Genomic DNA, 18,898 nt, shown 5'->3' with positions numbered 1-18,898 from the left:
CCCATCTTGGTGCAAAGAATGGATGCAGAACTCTAGGCTAAAACAATGCCACTCTTTCACACATGCCAAAGACACAGTCACACATGCATTTAAGAAGTCAGGAAAGAGGGTAAATCAGGAATTCAGAGTATAAACAGAAGAGACGCATGGCACAACTTCAGATAATGGGAGTGTTAGAAGACGACTCTGGAACGTCTTACTATGTCTTACTACACATAAGATATCTCTTCTAGAACTTCCTTCTACAGTGATCAACTGTCTCCCATCCCTACTTTCATCACCCCAACAGTCCAGAAACCAGTGCTCTGTGGGTTACTATCTTTTTTGGCAGGAAGACTCAGTGCTTGCTGAGAATTAGTCAAGTAGTCTATTTTAGAGCAGGAATTCTTGAGCATGATTTCTCCTTTTTTTTTGGTTACAAATATAAATAGCTATCAAGAAATAATACTTGCTGCATGTTAGTGTAAGACAAAGCAAAAAGAATCAGAGAAACTACAGAGGAAGGCTCTTTTCAGAAAGGATCAATTATTTCTACAGTTCTATGTAGTCATTTGCAAGCCACTCCCTTAGAAAAGCCCATAGGGATATGTTGCTGGATATATAACCCCCAAAGATTATAACTGATCATGCAATGAGGGGACAAGAGAACTGTGCTGGATAAACTGTATAGGTTGGCTAATTTCCACCAAGTCTGTCTTACTGAGTGGGGGCTCAAAGTGGGCTGTTCCAGGAGCCACCAACCTTTCCATTGGTGTGGGGTGGGAAGTGAGACAGGGCAGTCCTGGGGAAGTCCTTGCAGAATGGGTGGTACTGTGAAGGGTGGGGATTTGGTGGCATTCAGGCAAGAAATCGTATCCAGTAGGACAGTGGCAACAGTAAGACAAGGTATGACATGGGCATGAGTTTAAAGGGGAAGCTGGGGAAGAGTGTGGAGTGTGTGGTCAAATGAGACAGGGCTTCGCTACTGTTGAGTTCAGCTCAAGGAGCTGGGTGCCCCAAATAGCTACAGAAACACCATGCTGGAGCCACAAATCACAGCTCAGGCTGGGCCCACCTCTGCTCAGTTGAGTTGGATTACACAAACAGGTAGCAAGATTTGGAAGTGCTGAAGCAGGCCTGGTGAGAATTGGTGGATCCTCACCTATTTCATCACCTAAGAGAAAAATCTTTGCTAAAAATTGCTGATACTTATCCTTGAGCCAATAATAACATTTCTCAGTGGGTACAGGAAGGTTCATGGGGCAGATCCTCCTATTTCTCCACGGCTGTGTCCCATTCAGTCTTATTCCTCACCCATTTTTGTTCCCATTCTAGTCATATCCAATTGAACTGATGAGCCACAAAAGCTGATATAAGAGGCAACTTCATCAGAAGATCCTCCTTGCGAAAGATCTGGAACTGTATTTAATCTGCCAAGGTAATAGGTTTAAGTGAAACACAGCTGACATATCCAGCCCACTAAGCTATTATATTTGCATTTTATATTGAACATGCCTGTAATATTCTCTTTGGTGGATGGAACTGACATTTCCATATGATGGTAAATGCTAAATTGTGAATAGCTTTCATCAGGGTTCTGCTTCAGCAATTCCATCACTGTACAGGCACAGAGAAAGATCACAACGGATACATAGAGGCATCTAACACAATGTGCTTTTTGGGTACAGTCTGTTCTGTGGCTTAATTTGGATTTTTGCAACATCTCAGTCATTCAGAATGCAACTATTTAGCAACGACCTTACTTATCTAGAATTAGTTAAGAAGAAAAACCCTTTAAAAACCAGAAAAGTTGCTGCTGAAGTGATAGGAATGGCAGTTCAAGATGTCAGAGTCCCTTCAGCACTCAGTCTCAGTTAGACGTGAAGCCCCTGACTCAAGTAGCAGGTCGGGATGCTATGCCGATAGCCAGGAGTCCTTAGAGGTTAACTGCATCAGGCAAGGCTTCCCTCCCTTGAAAGAAAGGGTAATGGGAAAGGCTGGGAGTTCTTAAGACCATTTTCAGTGTGGGTCACTCAAGAAGGCTACATTAGGTGTGTGGGCCACTATGGGGATTGGGAAGCAGTACCATTGTTCCTAATAAAAGTTGGTGCTTCTAGATCTGGAATTCTTCTCGGTTTCTGGGGACTCCCCCCTATTCAGCTGCCTCTTCCTTAGAGGGTGTGTGAGAATATCTGAATTGACTAAAAAGTGAAGGAGCCCAAAGAATACAGGAAATGTTGCCTGTCATACAACCAGAGTTTTACAATTAAAGAGTAGAATCCATGGGATTCCCGCACTTCTGTGATGGAGAGCTGTGAAAAGATGTGCTGGAAATATTTTAGAGTGGCAGGTGAGGACTGGATGCTGCCAGCAGGGCCCCATTTTCAGGTCACCTTACTTCTGGGGACTCCATGGACCACCGAGGACCAGCTCTCTCTTTGAATTTCACAACTCTGGGGCTTGGAATTGAAACAAATGTCAGGCTCCTAAGTCAGAGATGAATCTGTATTCTTAAACAGGATCTCCCCTTTAGGTTAGAGCTGTGAGCACAGGGCTGAGGACAAGAAGGGAATACATGCATTGGGAATACAGAATCAGGGCTGCCTTGGTCCATATGGAACAAGCTGGGTCCTGCCACCCACTGAGCTCTGATGTGCATAGGGTGTGGGGGTGAGCAGGCTTTAGGAAGCAGCTTGATGATGACTTTTTGGAAGGTGGGTGGTCTTTCCCACCCAAGTGGATCTCTTAATTAATCCTTACTTACTGTTTTTTTAATTAAATTTATTTTATTGAAGTATAGTTGATTTACAATGTTATATTAATTATACTTACTATTAATACTACCTTATTTATGTAAGAGAGTGAGGGTGAGACCAAGTGAGAAAGAAAGAGACAGAATGAATGAGCAACTGGGCCATAACAACATCTTTCCTTTTAAATGCTTGTATCTTAAAACAACTCTAAATATTCTTCAGGCATGACATTCTAAAATTAAGCAGCAGTTTGAGGGAAAGTTTTCCTCTCTTAAAATTTGCAACTAACTTCAGTTCCTAGATAATTAAGTTGTATACAAACTAGTAATTCTAAGATAGTTCCCTTGTTCTTGACTGGTTTGAGATACTGAGAGTTATAGATGTCTTCATGATACAATAGTTAGCGTTTTCAGAGGGGAAGATACATCCTTTATACTAAATATATGCATATTTGCTTCAAGTATTCTAGGCACAAAGTGTGTGTGTGTGTGTGCGTGTATATTTAATATATGTGTGCATGTATGTGTGTTTGTGCATGTATGCATACTATGTATTTGATGTATCTGTGTGTTTACTTGTATGCATGGCGTGTGTGTGTGTGTGTGTTTCATGGGTCGAGGGAGGCTGTAATGGGTGTCATTACTCCAGGCATTAGAATGAAGCATCTGCTTTTCTAGACAAAGATGTTGCATTCCATCCTTATGTTGAAATTATATTTTTTAAATTGAAAAAAACCCCACATTTCCATTCCAGAAGACTGAGTAGGATGATACTTTAAAAATAATTCAGCCATTTAAATTTAAGACCCTGGAGAAAGTCGCCTCCATGGTCCAAATCTATTCTCTGGCCCAGAGCCCAAAGCTTTTTCATTAGATTGAGAATTGGATACAATTTCATTCACTTTAAGCTTTTGCTGCTCAGAATTTTGTTCTTCAGAGACAAGCTAACAAGTGTCGATGGCCATGTTGGCCTCAATAATAGGTCTCCTTTCTTTGAATGATCTATTTCAGTTGCATTATGACTGTTTACAGGCGGCCTTGTGCTTACAGACGCATTTTCAGTGAACATATGAAGAATGCTGATGCTTATTCTATGTGGCTTTGCCTCTACAGTTCGTAGTTTGTTTGGAGAAAAAGTTCTTGTTTCTTTCAAGCCATTTGCTAAAGAGAAGCTATGTAAAGAATCGTCTTCTGTACTTGCTCCTCTTACTACTATCCATCTATGCTAAGTTTTCCTCTTACTAATATCCATCTATATACTAAGTGTAAGTTTCAAAAATTAAGGAAAATTTTATCGTGGTCTTTTAAATTAATAGTCCTGACATATCAATAAGAAAAAGATAGATAATCCACAGAAAAATGGGCAAAAGACTTGACTAGACACTCCACAAAAAAAGAAACTGAAATGATAAATCAATGTTCAAATTCACTAGAATTAAGGAAATGCAAATTAAAACCACAAGGAGAGAAACTTCCATAGCCCCTGACTTGGCAAATTTTGAAGTCTGACAACAATAAGTGTTAGCATGGGTATAACAGAATGATGGAACACACACACACACGTCTGGTGGGCATGTTAAGAACTACCTTGGAAAACGGTTTTGCATTAATTAGTAAAGCTGAAAAGATGCACATCTCTAATCCAGCAAATCTCTTTCCATAACTTAAAGCAGTGGTTCTCAGTGTGGTGCCAGCATCATCTGGGAATTTGTTAGGAGTGTGAACTCTCAAATCCCACCTCACTGCGGCTGAGTCAGGCACTCTGAGGGTGGGGTCCTGCCATCTGTGAGCCCCCTGGGTGCTGGTGATGAGTTTTCAAGTAGAAGAGCCACCTGAGAGAATACGTGAGCCCCAGGTACAGAACACATGAGAATGATGTTCACAGCAGCAACTATGTATCTATCCACAAGGCTTTTTTTGCATTCTCTTTGGGCAGTGAAATATTACAGTGTAATGAAAATAAAATGAAGATGCCAACAAACAAACCCTGAAGAAAAGCAAGGAAATGATCACCATAAAATCCCAGGAAATGTTGACCTCTATTGAAGAAGGAGGCTATGATTAAGAAGGAATTCACAATGGGGTCTGGTGCTTCTGAGGGGCTGGCAATGTCCCATGTTTTGACGTGGGAGATTATTTACATACTTTATGATTCTACTTTAAATTGTGTATATGTACTCTTCCAAATATGCATTACATTTTACAATAAAAACAAGTTATTACAGCTATCAAAGCTTTTCAGTGCTGATACATCAAATCAAGTTGAATCAAACTAATAGCCTCTCTACCTCATAAGTCTGCTTACTTCTCCTTCCCACTGTAAAAAGCTAAATGTTCTATCACTACTTTTCCTTGCTGGACATGGCCCCCGGCAGTGGAAGCTCAGAGTCCTAACCACTGGACTGCCAGGGAATTCCCTGTCACTACTTTTGTTCTGATTTACTTATTGTTTCCTGTCTTCCAAGTGGGGAAACGTCATTAGGGACAGACCCTAAGATGATCATTTTCATCAGCTGGAGTCACTAACCTTTCCTTTCCCTGAATATGTGGAAGAGTTCAAAAGCCACTAGAAAACTGAACAAGTTCGCAGTGAGTGGGACTGAAGCCTCCACGAGACCCAAGGATTTGCTGTCACGTATGAGGGACTTTGTTGTTTATGCGCCGCCTCTTTAGTGACTGTTGTTAGACTGCATTAGCCCAGGGTTAGGTGAGAAAAAACAACACATCAGTTCTTTTAAACATCATAACGAGAATACAGGAGCTATCTGGCTTATATTCAGTGTTTAAAGCAGAACATAGTTTTCCAACAATTTTGAAGCTAATTTTCTTTTCTTTTATCTAAGATAAAAGTACTTTGTCCACAAGTCTGTGGTGAGTGCACTGATGACCACTGACTCATTCGTGCAGGATATCATTCTTTCATTAATGGTAATGGAGAGTTCAGTATGGATGCATAAAAAACAGCTGCTTATCATAATATGATGTAGCAAGCAAGGTGCTTGTATACAGTAAGTACTTAATGAACACTAAGCTGACATAAGCAGCTCTATCATATGGAAATATATCTCTGAAACAAAAATATTCTTATAAATTGTTATACATTTTAGCTGTCTAACTTTTTTGGTGTGTATATTTATTAGCTTTTTTATTATATAAAAATATATGTACTATAAAATTTGCCATTTTAATCCTTTTAAGTGTATAATTCAGAGGCTTTAGTTACATTCACAATGTTGTACAACCATCTAGGTAAACAGTTTTAACTCTCATTTCAATATCTTTGGGCTTCCCCTGTGGCTCAGCTGATAAAGAATCCACCTGCAATGTGGGAGACCTGGGATCGGGCCCTGGGTTGGGAAGATCCCCTGGAAAAGAGAAAGGCTACCCACTCCAGTATTCTGGCCTGGAGAATTTCGCGGACTGTGGGGTCCGTGGGGTCGCAAAGAGTCAGACACGACTGAGCGACTTTCACATAATATCTTTATTTTTCAGAAGCAACTTCTATATTTTACATTGATTTTTTTAAAACTTCCTCCAAGATAGCCTATCTTCCTACAGTTGATCTTTTGCCATCTTTGCCAGGTCCTTGGTTTCACTGACCAACTGAGTCATGTGTGTTATCTCACTGGTGGGGAACCAGAAATTTTCTGTGTCAGCAGGACTCTTACTTTCTTCCTTCAGTTCAGCTTCCAGGTCTCTAATCGTGGAAGCTGCTACGTTAAACTACAGACTTCTAAAACTAAAAAAAAAAAGTTCATTCTTACGAGAGAAAATGTAGATGCTTGGTTTCAGGACCCTCTGGGACCCATCACGGGTTATCTAAAGTACCAAAAATTATTAGCCTGATGTCCTAGTGGAAGTATTCAGGATATTAATTCACCAGTTGTGTATAATTCCCAAGTTAGTCTCCCGTGCCAAACAGTGAATAATTAAGCTGTAGATAATGTCATGCTGCAAGCGTGATAAAACAGTAACAATGATGATGATAACAACAGCTAACACTGAGCCTACTCAGCGCCAAGCATGGCTCTAACCCTGTTCCCTGAATTACCTTATGCAGTCACCACAATAATCCTATGGCATAACATAATTATTAGCCTATTTTATAGGTTAGGAATGGAGAAGGCAATGGCACCCCACTCCAGTACTCTTGCCTGGAAAATCCCATGGACGGAGGAGCCTGGTAGGCTGCAGTCCATGGGGTCGCTACGAGTCGGACACGACTGAGCGACTTCCCTTTCACTTTTCACTTTCATGCACTGGAGAAGGAAATGGCAACCCGCCCCAGTGTTCTTGCCTGGAGAATCCCAGGGACAGAGGAGCCTAGTGGGCTGCCGTCTATGGGGTCTCACAGAGTCGGACATGACTGAAGTGACTGCAGCAGCAGCAGCAGCATAGGTAAGGAAACCAAGGCTCAGGGAGGTAGCTTACATGTTCAAAATGACAAGATTTGAACCCGGGCAGTGTGATCCCAGAGCCCCGCTCTGTGTCACACACGGTGACCTCTATTTAGGGGTAGAACCCAACAGAACACTCTACTTTCACTTCCTTTCTGGGAGACTGGCTACTCCAGGTGAAAACGCACAGCAATAGGTTAGAAACAAGAGTAAGACATACATACACACATTTATTTCTTTAGGGGTCAGTGAGGTGTGGGGAAGTGAGCTTGGAGAACTAGCTGATTAGTAATTAGTAATAAGTATTAAAAGAAAGACATGTAGAGAAAAAAAAAAGGCAGTTTAGTTGGGAGGAGATTACTTATAGCTCCTGGGCAGCTGAATACCCAATGTAGAGCCATCGAAGGTTTTTTAGCACAAAAGGGACATAATAAAAGCTATGCTTTTAGGAAAATAAAACTGCCACTGGTGACTATAGTGGCCTGGAAGGAGAAAAGACTCAAGGTGGAAAGGCCAGTTCAGAGGTGTCAATAGGACCCCACGGGCAGGCAGCAGATGCTGGAGATGGGCAAGGACTGTGGGCACAGAGAGGCCAGCAGAGACTCTACAGAGGAAGGATGGACAGAGGAACAGATATGAAGTGCCAAGTTGAGGCAAAATTCCAACCCAAATGACAGATAGAATGGAGTTTCATTCAGAGGAAGAGCAAAGACCCAAGGAGAAGAGAATATGGGAAGCTTAGAGTTTTAAGCTCTGGTTAAGACATACAGGGACTATGTTTGGGAATTTGTGTTTGAGAGGGAATTAAAGATGGAGTTGTAGAGACTGCAGAGTGTGGAGAGTTAATCATGAAAATGGTGAAGAATGTGAAGGGAGAGAAGGTGGAGTCACCTCAAGAGTGATGAAGAGAGAATCTGGGGGCAACATTAAGAGGTTACAAGAAGAGGAGTCATAAAAGGTGAGGCCAAGGACCGAGGGCATGGCCTAGAAGCCAAGGGAAGAGAAAATGTGGAGAATGAGGGGCGACAGACATACGAGAGGTCATGGAAGGGGAGACCCAAGATGAGGCTTTGGGTTCAACAACACAGACATGTGAGGAAGCAGCTTCAGCTGACCAGGGGGGAAAGAGAGGGTCAGGGGATTAGTGTTTTGTTAGAAAGGGGAGGAAGCAGCAGGTATAGAAACATCTCACAAGAGGTTTGGTGACTAGGAAAGGAGGGCTGCATGAAGACAGTTCAGAGGGTTAGAAGGATCAGGGGACAGTTGAGTTCTGGAGGAGAGAGCCAACGTTTATAGACCCAGGGGAAGAATCCAGTGATGGAAGCAGAAGGGGGTTCAGTAAAGACAATAAGAAATGTGACAGAGAATCTGCGGGGGAAGGAAAGTGAAAGCCCCTGAGGGGCAGCAAGGACCTCCTGATGCTGCATGGCACACATACCTGGCGGATCGAATGGCTCAGCTCTACACCTTCCCGTAATCTGCTCTGGGTAGGCAGGGAGCAGACAGAGGAAGTGGAGGGTGAAATGCACTCTGGTTTAGGAGGAAGAATATGAGTCTGACAGAGGGGCACGGGGTCAATGTCGCAAGAGGGCTGGATAGGAAGGCACGGGCACTGAGAGAGAACCTTTTTCCCAGTATGTGGCCTTGGAGGCATCCTGCTCAACCTTCCCTTGGGGAGAACCTGTTCTGGGAGCACAGCTCACTGACAGCCTCCACTTGCCTGTGCTCCTTTGAACACACCTACTGTTTGTTCCCAGTAGGCTGCTCCGGTGATGACAGAGGATGGTGGGGGGACTAGAACGGGGCCACCCTACCCATGGGGGACTCCTCTAATGGGCAGTGTGCTCAGGGACTCCTCACTGGCTTGGCTGAGATTTTCCTCTGTCCCATGCACAATCTGAGGCTCTTTCCTCCCTCTCTCCTTTCACAGATATTGGAACTGCCTTGCAAGTTGAAGACTCTCCTTCTCATTTTATGCTTCACTTTATGCTTCACTATATCCAGAATGTCTGATTTTGTATTGGCCTCTGCTTTTTGGGGAGTCCTCAAAGGAAACACTTAGATTTGCTATCAGTAGGGGGTGGGAGGCTGTGCCTGGAAAATGTAGGCAGTGAGATGTGATGACAAAGATTTGAAGGATGAAGTTCATAGATTCTTCTTTGAAATAACTGTAGACTCACAGGAAGTTGCAAAAATAGTACAGAGACTCACCTATACCCGTCACCCCACTTCCTCCAATGGTAATATCTTATATAATTAAAATGAAGAAATTGACATTGATATAATGTCATTAACAAGTTTATTTGATTTGGAGTAATCAGTTTCTCATTATGTTTCTGTCCACCTCATAGATATATCGATCCCCTCTTCATTGCAAAAAGCCACTTAAGAAGAAACAGTTCCCTTATTTCCAAGTCAGCCAGCTCTATAACCACTAGTTTATACAATCCATAAATAAAGCCATGCATGGAAGGGCAAAGAGAAAACTACAGATGTCCACTGGAGAGAGAGCTCTCCATCCAATCATCCATGCACCCATCCATCGACTCATCCATTTATCCCTTCATCAGTGTTTGCTAAGCTTTCCCTAAGCATCAGGAACTAGATACTTAGTCTATTTCGTCAGGACACTGACATCAACATGGCAGCAGCAACTATCATACCTCATTTTTGGCACAGGTACAATGAGGAACCAGAATATATAATTGTTTAGGGGACAAAGGATATCCAGATTTGTCCTGTGATCATTTCCACACAGGCAGTAATTCAACCAGCAGCAACCTTATGCTCAACGGCCAGGATCATGCCTTTTTACGAGTCATTGTAAAGCGCCAAGTGCATTGACATATACTTCATAAATGCTAAATAATAACAAGTCAGTGAACCTAGAAGTATTGGATTCAGTATTCGAGACATTAAACCCAAGTTATGCTGTTCTAGAAGCAAGGCAAACAAATAAATCAACCCCAAATCAAATAAAGCCCACATCCATCCCCAGCCTGCAGTGGGTGTTGTCTGGAACGCTCTTTATGGGCAAGTAGTTCTCTCATGAAGGGGTGCTTGTTAGTACTTTACCTAACACATCACACGCAATGTCTTGCCTGTGATTTGGGAGGAGAGTTTCATATCTGACTCACAGCAGACAACAGCGACACTATGTTCTTAGAGCTCCAATTCCCTTTATTTGATGCCAGAAAATAGCATCTGCAGAAGCTCCAGAGAAGAGCAACAGTCACCCACTGAGCAATTAGACTGATCCTGGTGGGGAGTCTCTGCAGGCAGTATTGAGAGACCCTGTTTGTATTTCAAAGCCAGGATTTAGTTTTCCTTTAAGACATAAGTCTCTTTAGGGGTGGCTGTGATTCCTTGAGGATTTAGGCACACAACACAGAAAGCCTGGAATGGCACATATCCTGTATTGGCAACAGAATCAAACTGTAGTGCAGTCTGAATGCTTTCCTGATTCGAGATCCAGATCTCTGAGCACAATCTGGTGGGATGTTTGGGCCAGTGCCTTCTCTCTAGGAGTCTGCCATCTTGGTTTCACATACAAATATGACTTATTTCAAGCCCACATACCCTTAGTCATTTCAGAGTGATGACACCCTTGGAGTGAAGCCCAACCCTCCAGAGCAAATGAGGAACAGCGAAGCGGATGGCAGATGAGGTGGTGATGACTGTGATGTCTCTGAGAGCAAGAAGACTGACAAGATCCTGTTTTGAGTAGAGTCTGGGAGCACATTCTATCCTTTAACCATCATTTCCTAAAGGACTTGACTCTCATTCAGCTGCAGCCAAGGGGAGGAGAGCCAAGGCGCCTACACACGACACCTAGATCTGGCCAGTGAACCGCTGAGTCGAGGACTGCCAAAGGGAAGGTACAGAGCCAAGAAACCAAGGATAAAATAGTCATCGGACGCCGACCTTGTCAATTCAACTGCAAATACAAAATGATTCCAGCTGGTTTCCGCCTGGCTCAGAACTAGCTCATTACATCTCACAGAACTGAGTGTACATGTGACCAGAAATGATCGTCAAACATTACTGTACACCCAGTTTACCTGAGGAGTTTGCTGAAAAGGCAAGTTTTTGCTCTTCAGCCTCAAGATTCTCACTTCGTAGATTTGGGAAGGGCTTTGGAAGGCACATTTTCAGTAAGCACCCCAGTGACAGAAGCAGAAGGATGGCTCATCATACTCTGGAAGGACTGCTTTAAATCAGTGCTTTTCAATCTCCATGTGCCTAGAGTATTAAAGAGCTTAGGGAAATACCCTCAGAATAATCCAGCCCAAATTTCTCATCTTGCAGAGGAAGAGATTGAGGGATTAAGTAACTTTCTTAAGGTCACACAACCAGTTACACATGGGAAGTTAGAACCAGAAGCAAAGTCAGCCAAGTGCCTTTTGTATTCACTATTCTGTGTGGTTCGGTTACTTTCTTCTCCTTCAAGTCCTATTGGGCATATACGCATATAAACAGAACCTAGAACATGCCTGGATTATCGAGGCAATTTTTAAACCTTTTGAAACAACTGGTGAAGAGTGTCAGTGATGCCAAAACAAACACTAGAAAAAATGAGTTTAGAAAGAGATGGTACTCACCCTCTCTAAAATCAACGATGAAGAAGATGACAGCAAGGGTTAAAGTTGTCCTTTGAGTATCCACGATGTTTCGGTTTCCAAGTCAGCGCCTATGAAAAAGCAAAAAGTAAAGAGTTACAAGAAATTGTACATAGTTCTGATGCTGCATCAAAAGAAAAATAAGTGATTTCCATAAGCTGCACTTCCCAGGTGGTGCTAGTGGTAAAGAATCCGCCTGCCAATGCAGGAGATGCAAGAGACGCGAGTTTGATTCCTGGGTAGAGAAGATCCCCTGGAGGAGGAAATTCGAAGCCAGAACCATATCCTTCTTGGGAAAGATTTTATACTTTCTTACATGTAGGTGAGTATGTTTACTAATAATATATAATGCTTTAAAAATGCATTTAAAGGTTACATATTCTTTTGCAATTTGCTTTCTTTACTCAACATTTGTTTCTGAGCTTTTTCTATGTTGAAATTATAGGTCTAATTCTTTGATTTAATTATTTTATTACAATGAGTAGACCACAATGGATCCAAGCATTCTTCTTTGGGTGGATGTCTAGTTTGCATCCCTTTTTCACTACCACAAGCCCCACTACTGGGAACACAAGTGTGTGTATGTGTTTGTGTCTGTATACACACGTGTGTGAGCCCTTCTCTAGGACACACAGCTGTCAGTGGGATTGCTGGGCCATAGAATGCGAACATCTTCAACTTTGTTAAATATTACTAAACCGGTCTCCAAAGTGACTGCAGTAAATTACATTATCTCCAAGAGATTACAAGAATTTTCATTTCTTCATATGTCTGCATACAACTCAATATCAACAAAGAAACCCACTCAATCAAAAATGGGCAGAAGACCTAAATAGACATTTCTCCAAAGAAGACATCATATGGCCAACAGGAACATGAAAAGATGCTCAACATTGCTAATTATTAGAGAAATGCAAATAAAGATCACACTGAGGTATCACTTCACACTGGTCAGAATGGCTATCAGCAAAAAAGTCTATAAATAACACGGGCTGGAGAGGGTGTGGAAAAAAGGGAACTCCCTTACACTGTTGGCAGGAATGCAAATTGGCATAGTAGCTGTGGACAACAATATGAAGTTTCTTAACAAACTAAAAGTAGAGGTACCATATGTTCGGAAATTTTTCACCAGAAAAGATGAAAACTCTAATTTGAAAAGATACATGTACCCTAATTTTCACAGCAGCAGTATTTACAATATCCAAGACGTGGAAACAGTCAAGTGCCCACCAACAGATGATTGGTTTAAGAAGTTGTGGTATATATGTATGTATGTATGTTTATATGTATACAAACATATACACACAACGGAATATTACTACTACCACTACTACTAAGTCGCTTCAGTCGTGTCCGACTCTGTGTGACCCCATGGACTGCAGCCTACCAGGCTCCTCTGTCCATGGGATTTTCCAGGCAAGAGTACTGGAGTGGGTGCCACTGCCTTCTCCCAGTGGAATATTACTCAGTCATAAAAAAGAATAAAATCTGCCACTTGCAGCAACATGGCTCGACCTAGAGAATGTCATACTAAGTGAAGTAAATCAGACAGAGAACAATAAACATTATATTATCACCTGTGGAATCTAAGAACGTAATACAAATGAACCTATATACAAAACAGAAACAGATCCAGACATGAAAAACAAATTTATGGTTACCAAAGGAGAAGGGAATAGGGATAAACCACAAGAATCAGATTAAAAGATACATTATATATAAAATAAATGGGCAACAAGGATTTACTATATAACACAGGGAACTATGTTCACTATCTTGAAATAGCCTATAGTGGGAACTAATCTGAAGAAATACCTGAATCACTTGGCTGTACCCTGATATTAATATAATACTATAAATCAATATACTCCAACTGATGAAAAAAGAACCCTCCCAAACTGTCTCTGTGGTGTGCTCCCATTCATGACTAAAAGGGGGAAATATACATGACTACACACATCTGTATGTGTACATGTGCTTATTGATAAATGCATAAAACAGCTCTGAAGAACTGTTTAAGAAACAAAAACCATGTGATTGTTGATAGGGAGGGGAAGAGGGCATTTTGAGGAAAGAGTCTTTTACCAAAAACTGTCTTTTACCATTTAAATTTGGGACTATATGAAGTATTAAAAAAGAAAACAACTGAGGTGCTTTGATTATGCAGGTTGGAGGACAGTGGTTTTGACCACTCCCATCAGCCTGTGGGGTATTAGGTACTTTTAAGACTTGCTTTAGAAGAGAGGTGAGGAAATCTCTGTGTCATCACCCTGGAAACTCTGGTCCATGACCTCACCAGCCCTTCTGGAATTTCCCTGGTCAGTCTTCTGTCCCAAATGGAGACCAGCCACTTTTAATGGAAGTTTCTGGGCATCTATATAAAAATGCTTGCAAGTGATTTCCAGCATTTTGACTGGCAACAAAAGAAGGTAGTTCAGGTTCTAGTCCTCACAGAAGTTGACGTTTGCTGGCCAAAGCACAAATTGCGAAGGGAAGAGCAAGAGTTCCCAAGGACAATGATGAAAATGTAAACAGCTTCTGGGTGTGGGTGTCATATGAGCTACTTAATTTTTCAGCAGGAATTTCCCAACTCTGACCACTTTCTCAATTCCCAAAAGAGAAGGGAGAAAATATGGCAATTGAGTAGTCACTTTTGAAAACAACCCACTTACTCTTTACAGTGAACGGAATATAGTTCTTAAAGAGAAAGATCTAGCTGCTCTCCAATTTATCAAACTGTGACAGGGCAGTGATTACAAATGCAAATGTAACCTTTAGGTCCTATAAGCAAAGACAATACTAACAGCATTGAACTTTTTGACAATTGCTAGGTTGCACCCAGTAGGCAATTTAGACTGGGTTCTTTTCTGAATTCCAAGTTTTTTTAATAACCTTATCATCACAAATTCTGCAATTTTGGGGGTTGTTTTGGGGGTGGTGTAATTACTACACATAAAAAATGACTACATTTCTTTTTTGAAGCAAACCTATATACAAGAGAATACCTACTCTTTCCATCTTTGAAATTCAAGAAACCTATGAACAGATATGAGGTGTCAAGCATCATGAGAATTGCTGTTACCTAGAATTTCCACAGGCCTTTCAAGAAGGAGAACTATGCATCCACATGTCCCCATTTTACAGATGCAAAGACGGACTCCAAGCACTTAAGGGATTATCCATTCCTCTTGTGACACTATGCCCCTCTGCTTCCATGAGGGGAATATCATCTCTGTGCCCAGGGGCACAAAGTCTAGGTAATAACAACTCTCATGATGCTTGGCACAGAGTCTTGGGGGGTAGTCTTCCTTAATCAGGAAATACATGGCTTCCATATGCCCACACCCACCTAATAAACCTGGTAATGTGGCAGCTAGGTTTCAGTGGGGAGGATAATTCTGGTTAGGTTTGGGAGAAGTGGAATTTGGGCACATGGAGCAGTCCCTAGTGATGACTAATCAGGCTCAGAGATTCATATGTAGCTAGCATCCCAGTTTTGAAATAGGACACTGACTAAAACTTGGGTCATTTTCATACAAAGCAGATAAACCTATATGACATCAGGTGGAGGTATCATGGTATGCCTCCCCCCTCCACCCCTCCACCCCCGAGCCCTGACCACCTGCCCAGACACGTTTGTACTTGGCACCCCTTCTGCCTGCCAAAGATCTCCATCAGCAGGCTTGGCGCAGCCTGGGGTTCCTTGAGAGAACACTGGGCTAGCCTCTTAAGGGCAGACCCAGTCTACCGAGGAGATGCTGAGGGATCTAGCTATGTTGTTTCCATTCATCTTTATGGTGATGAGCAAGCGTTCATGAAGTGAACTTTTCCCCCATTTTCTTTCTTCCAGAGCTTTCCTTTTAACCATAGGAAAAGTAATTAAGAGCCACGGGAAAGCTATTTATTTTTTTCAATTCATAAAGTCCCTTATCACCATTTCTGGTGTATCCGTTGATAAAATTGGATGTGATATTAGCTCTATGATTGACTACCATTACTATACTTGGAAGATTTCAGAAGACTTGGTTTATTAGGTAATTCCATTTTCCTCTGTCTATGGTGACTGCTGGGAAGACAAGAAGAAGCATAAAGAAGTAGGATGTATACAGATTTGTCTCCCACAATAAATGACATTGAAATCTGTTGTGTTAGACAGATTTAGATTTGCATATTATTTATGTATTATTTTTAATTGAAGTAGAGTTGATAGACTCGTCTCTTTGAAGTCCAATGTATGAGTTAAACTTGGCCTACAAGTGGCTTTGCTTGAGCAATCATTCTCTTACAGAGGAAATTTCATGTACTGCAAAGTCTGGGGGGAGATACTTGAATGTGTACATTATTTCCCCATCTAACTTGATGTAAGTATAAAGAACAGCACTGATGCAAGTGCTGACTGTATTGCAGGGGAGGAAGAAGGGTGTGCAGCTGCCCACTTACTCAACCAGAAGCATGTGGGATTCTAGGCTCACTTCCCACACCCTAAACACAGAGACTGACATTTAGACAAACGTGTTCTCAGCCACCGGCACAGCGCCCAGTGCAGGGTATGGCTCTGAATGACTTTGGCATCTGTTTTGTCTTGCCTCATGCCCACATACTGGGGCTGCTTGTTCTCATCCAATAGCAATTAGTACCATGGTAAATGCCTTGTGCTCTGTGCTCATTCAGAAGAATAAGCATGTCACACTCTGCCAAGAACTACAGCTAATCACAGAGGGCTCAGGGCACACCTGCCCTTTCATTAGGCTCTTGTTTTAAAATGAAGGGTTGGTGCAACTTGAAACACTGTGTTCTCCCCCTGGTTAGGGATAACCATGGGGACCCAGAGTGGGAGGCCTGGAGTGTGACTTGGTTGCCGGCCCGGAAGACAAGCTTCCTACAACGGAGGATGGAGAGCAGCAGGAAACGACTAACATGTGGCAGCTGCCACAGGGTGGGTCCAGGAATGCTCCAAGGACGTGCTGAGGCATGGCTCTGAACAGTATCCAATGCTGGAGATTGCTCAGGAACCACCACAGACATAATACAGGGGTATAAAGACCTGGGTTGACTGCACTTTGGGGGTGAAAAGCTCTTTAGTTATCGTTTCCTTTTAGTCTCTTCTAACCTGGCCAGGGATCGAACCCGGGTCTCCTGCATTGCAGGCAGATGCTTTACCCTCTGAGCCACCAGGGAAGCCCCTTCTAACCTGGCACCTGTCCTTATTCTAAGAATGCATCCTTTATCCTAATTTGGCTATTAAAAAAATTATCTATTTTACAAGTTAGTCTTCTAAGAGGTTTAATTAACATTCAGGAGAATTTATCCTTTTAATCTGTACAGCTCAATGAGTTTGACAAATGTGAACAATCACAAAATGATCACAATCAGGATACAGAACTACTTCCATCACCCTTAAAAATTCCTTCTTGCCTTTTCTTGTCACTCCTCCTTTCTGGGTTCCAGACCAGACAGCCACTGATCTCTTTTGGTTCCTATTATTTCTGTTTTCCCCCAACTAGAGGGTATTAATAATATAAACTGGGTAATGCAAAAAACAATTTGGTTTTTTTTGTTGTTAATGGTTTCTTTCACTCAGCATATGCTTTTAGATTTATCCATGTCATCCTGTGTATCAGTAGTTGGTTCTTTCTGATTGGTAAATGGCATTCTACAGATGAACCACAGTTGCTTCTCCAGCATAAGCAGGACTTAGTTGTGTACACTTTGTGATGCTGAAAGCCTGAAGGCAAAAGGAGAAGGGGGCAGCAGAGGATGAGATGGTTAGATAGCATCACCGACTCAATGGACATGAATTTGAGCAAACTCCAGGAGATAGTGGAGGACAGAGGAGTCTGGTGTGCTGCAGGCCATGGGGTTGCAAAGAATCAGACACGACTTAGCGAATGAATAGCAACAATAACAACAACCTTTGAGCTACTGTGAAAATGCTGCTATGAACATTTAGGTACAAATCTTTGTGTGGGTATATGCTTTTATTTCTCATGGGTATATACCTGGGGGTAAAACTGCTTGGTCCTTGGTTATATATTTAATTTTATAAGACTGCCCAAATATTTTCCAGAGTGGTTTTGCATACTATTTTGCATTCTCATCAGTGATGGATGCCACTTCCTTGCCAACACTAGGGATTAATCATTTGACTAGGTATCTACAAGTAACTCATTGTGATTTTTAAATTACATCTCCCTAATGACTAATGATGCAGAGATTCTTTCCACATCATAATTTATTTAAAAAAATCAATTTGAATCCACTCTGCCCCAATTCTTGTTGAAGCAAGTCCTCAAACACCTCATTTTAGTAGAGATTTGTCCAATCCCTCCCAGGTACCTAAAAAAAATGTACAACCGAGGAAAAGCAAAAACATAGCAAAGATGAGGGATGTACCTTGAGACTCTCTCAACTGTTCTTTGTTAATGTTTCCAACATGCTGAGCTCATCTTTGGGCAGAAATTGAGTTTTTCTATTCCCCACTGCACCCAGTTCAGGACCAAGCACACACAAGTCCTTCAATATATATTTGATGATTGACAGATGTAGGATGGTGGCTCATGTTCCAAGTGGACATGACTAGGGTATGCTTATATATGATGGGGGATGTTAAAATCACGTAAGGCTGATCAGCCACTTACTAAGAGGTTCTGTCCTGTGGAGTGTGTTCATGCTGGATAGAGATCAGAGGTCGTTTCTGAGGCTAATCTTTAGAACCAGGTAGGGAGTTTAGAAAAGGATGCCTAGGACCAGACACAGATTGTCCTTAAGATAGTGAGGCCAAAGCTCCAGAGCCCCACGTGTGCCTGGTGCCCTATGAGTCCGGGCAGGGGCTGAGAGATATAGAATATTCTCTGGGGAGGGAGGAAGTCAGGTCACAGTCAGGACCCTTGAAGACATCTCAGAAACAAGGGACGTGCATCTGGGTAATTTGTATGATTTCTGTCCTCATTTTAAAGAACTACTAAGCATGGAATTTTTTTTGCTGATGGTGATGGTGATTTTATGTTCTTTCTTTCTAAGAAGTTCTCATGAAATCTGATCTGTTCCACTGTGCTTCACTCAAGAGGCTGTGATTTAATTTTTCTAGGGTGTGGCCCAGGCATGGATGTTTGAAGGAGTGTGGCATTGAATTGAATGTGCCTGAGGGCTGA

At 42.0% G+C, this 18,898-nt stretch overlaps 1 long non-coding RNA gene across 1 annotated transcript in view; it reads right to left on the bottom strand.

Moving 5' to 3' along the window:
• The window catches only part of LOC147353501 (uncharacterized), a 577,435-nt gene that overhangs the window by 147,676 nt on the left and 410,861 nt on the right, over positions 1–18,898 (bottom strand). Inside the window, exon 5 of the long non-coding RNA XR_015145686.1 lies at positions 11,730–11,818. This is a non-coding gene — a long non-coding RNA (uncharacterized LOC147353501). The remainder of the gene's footprint in view (positions 1–11,729; positions 11,819–18,898) is intronic.

Source organism: Bos grunniens, chromosome 18 (genome assembly GCF_055505025.1).
Source record: "Bos grunniens cultivar Pamir isolate PY7600 chromosome 18, Bosgru_T2T1.0, whole genome shotgun sequence".
NCBI lineage: Eukaryota > Metazoa > Chordata > Mammalia > Artiodactyla > Bovidae > Bos > Bos grunniens.
Note: the sequence above shows the minus strand (reverse complement) of the source record. Positions and strands in the feature narration are given on the sequence as shown.